This window comes from Rhodamnia argentea, chromosome 2 (assembly GCF_020921035.1).
Source record: "Rhodamnia argentea isolate NSW1041297 chromosome 2, ASM2092103v1, whole genome shotgun sequence".
Classification (NCBI taxonomy): Eukaryota; Viridiplantae; Streptophyta; class Magnoliopsida; order Myrtales; family Myrtaceae; genus Rhodamnia; species Rhodamnia argentea.
Genome location: NC_063151.1, coordinates 5,657,852 through 5,661,077, shown reverse-complemented (window position 1 = coordinate 5,661,077; position 3,226 = coordinate 5,657,852).

Genomic DNA, 3,226 nt, shown 5'->3' with positions numbered 1-3,226 from the left:
CGAAGCCTTTTAAGGATTCTTGTTAGCTTCGTGCCGTGTCGACAATCATTGTCTTATGGTTGGTCAAGCGGGGTCACATAGACCGGCTGGTTATCGAAGTGCTTGAGTGGTCACATAATCGGTAATTCCGACAATCATTGTCTTTTGGTTGGTCGGTCCTAATAATCATTGTCTTCGATTGCTTGGATACGCATTAGTTATAGTCTTCTAGCTATTCGTTTACCGATCGTAGCTTATGAAGGACCGAAGCCTTTTAAAGATTCTTGTTAGCTTCGTGTGGTGTCGACAATCATTGTCTTACGGTTGGTCAAGCGGGGTCACATGGACTATCCAAAGCCGTCGCCGGAAGTAAAGGACGACGTCTGGTCCTACGAAGAGAGCACCAACCGACTTATGTGCTAGACCTACGGGTCGTTACTAATAATAAATGGACTACGTGTGGCATCCTATGCATGCAAGTGACGTGATGGTTTGCTAATAGATTGAATTGGTTGGTTTGATTATTATGTCACGTCCGTGTTGCATTATACGTGACTTCTAGAGAGTAAACTTGCATGTGGTTGAAATGTTGCTCTTTGATGATGTGATTGTATGTTAGGACGTCCGAGTGAATAAATGCCCTAGCCGGGATTAGCATTGATTCACTAAGATTTATTTTTCACCGCGTTGTTAACATTTCGGGTCTCAAGTGATGGAGCGTCAAGTCCAATTCGGTGTCCCTACCGACCAGCATTTTTATATTATCCACCATGAGGAAGTTCCCTCGGGATGGGTCCGGGAGCAACATGTTACCGAGATGTGGGTCGAGGAAGGTTTCTCGCACCTAGTGATGTATCTCTTCTAGGCTTGGTTGCTCAATGATCATGGAGTGCTCTATGGCCCGCTACGGAGACATGAGGGACCGCCTGCACCCTTATGTCCCCCCTTGAGATCCCATGGATTTGGATACGCCGGATAGAGAGGTTATGGACCCCAAGTCCGACATGAAGGCGGAGCCCTCTTCTGATCGGGGTTTTAGGGCTTAGATATGAAGGGCCTCTTTCTGGAGCCCCGTGGAGGTCGGGTCGTGGATGTTAGAGTAGTCTTTTGGGAGTAGATGAAAATTTAACTTTACCTAATCGGGTATCTTTATGAGGTTTTAGTGAGCCGCCCCTAAGAATGGGGTTGTATATTTCTTCCGTAACTCCATAGGGTTAAAACTCATCCGCTTTGATTTTATGAATGAAATTGTCATTTGTGAATGACGATTGTGTTATTCCTACTTTTCTATCCTTGTTGATCTTGTTTGTTTGGAGCCCATGGATTTGGATACGCCGGATAGAGAGGTTGTGGACCCCGAGTCTGACATGGAGGTGGAGCCCTCTTCTAATCGGGGTTTTAGGGCTTAGATATGACGGGCCTCTTTTTGGAGCCCCATGGAGGCTTGGTCGTGGATGTTAGAGTAGTCTTTTGGGAGTAGATGAAAATTTAACTTTACCCAATTGGGTATCTTTATGAGGTTTTAGCGAGCCGCCCCTAAGAATGGGGTTGTATATATCTTCTATAACTCCATAGGGTTAAAACTCATCTGCTTTGATTTTATGAATGAAATTGTCATTTGTGAATGACGGTTGTCTTGTTCCTACTTTTCTATCCTTGTTGATCTTGTTTGTTTGGGAGAGTTGCACGTTCCGCATGCACCTAAGTTTGTAGGTTGATAGTGTACTTGGGACGCTATCTTTCGTGACTTATGGCGAGTTTGGTAGGGATGTCGCGGGCCCGAAGATCATGGCGTGACACTTTTAATATAGTCCGAACACTATCGATTTATTTCGGGTAGAATCTGTCGCCTTAATTAGGGAAAATTATGCCATTTACCTTTTGGACTTTTGCCAATTCAGTCATAAACATTTTCCCGTTTAGGATTGAATTGGCTGTTTAGGACTGAATTAGCAAAAATGAAATACATTTAGGATTTTTTGAATAATTTTCTCTCGAGCAACTTGTGAAGGCCTTTTTACTAAAATTAATTGTCAATATTTAACCACGGGATATCGACTCTCTAACCTTTTATATGAGCTTAAATGGTGTTATACTTTCTGTTTCCCTTTATCCTTGTACGAAACTTGGACATGTGCTCTCCCTATGCAGAGTATTTATTAATCAAAATGAAAAGAGTGACAAATTATTTTGTCCTAATTTTATCATCTAGTTAAGTCATGCCCAACCTTCGTGGGATTTGTTGTGTTTTGTACCTAGCTTTCCTTGTTTCTCTGAATCGATACATTGAATAAATGAAGTTTCAATTTCGTCCCGGAAAAAGGACATCTTAAATGTGAATATTTGTGTACAGTGCTCACTTTGGTGCCAATATTTTTTTGGAATCACTTTAAGTATCAATTTTTTTTAAAATTATTATTTAAGTGTCAACTCTAGTGACATCGTCGGAATTTCTTGTCATTAACACTAAAGTGATCATTTTTCTCCGATTTGAAACTAAAGTGATCGTTTTTTGGATAACTTTAAGTGCCAATTTTTTTTTAAAAAAATGATTATTTAAGTGCCAACTCTAGTGAGGTCTCCGGAATTTCTCACTATTGGTACTAAAGTGATCTTTTTTTCTCCCATTTGGTACTTAAGTGATTCCAAAAAAAAATATTAACATCAAAGTGAGCGCCGTATATAAATATTTACACTTGAGGTGTCTTTACGTCATTTCGATCCAAAAAAAAAAAAAAAGAAATGTCATGCATCGTGTCCGGACCGCCAATATCCAGCTGAAGAGCCCAATGGCAACCTGTGAGAAATAGGTCCCAATGTCAATGTTCCATCTTATCGTCTATAAACAAAGCAATTAATTTTTACCCAAGAAAGAGAAAAAAAATACCAAAACAATGTGGACTTTCAGACCAATTTACACACTTTTTTGTGATCGGATAATGATTGATATCTAACGTTTAATTTCTTGAGTATTTGTTTTGCACACGTTTGTTATGGTAAGCAAATGTGTACTACAGTGAGGTCTAGGGCAGACGTGAGGACTCATATCAGCATTTTAGTTGATCATCAAGAAAAATGGGTAGAAGGGAAGTTTCTTGCGTGCATTATACAAACCTGGCGCGCTTTGAATCATCACATCATCACATCACATGAAATTGATATTCTACAGAAGTCTTCCCATCTTCCTACTCTGGCTTAATATACAGATTACGAGGAAAAGGTAGTCAGGCGTTAAGGCTTCAACAAA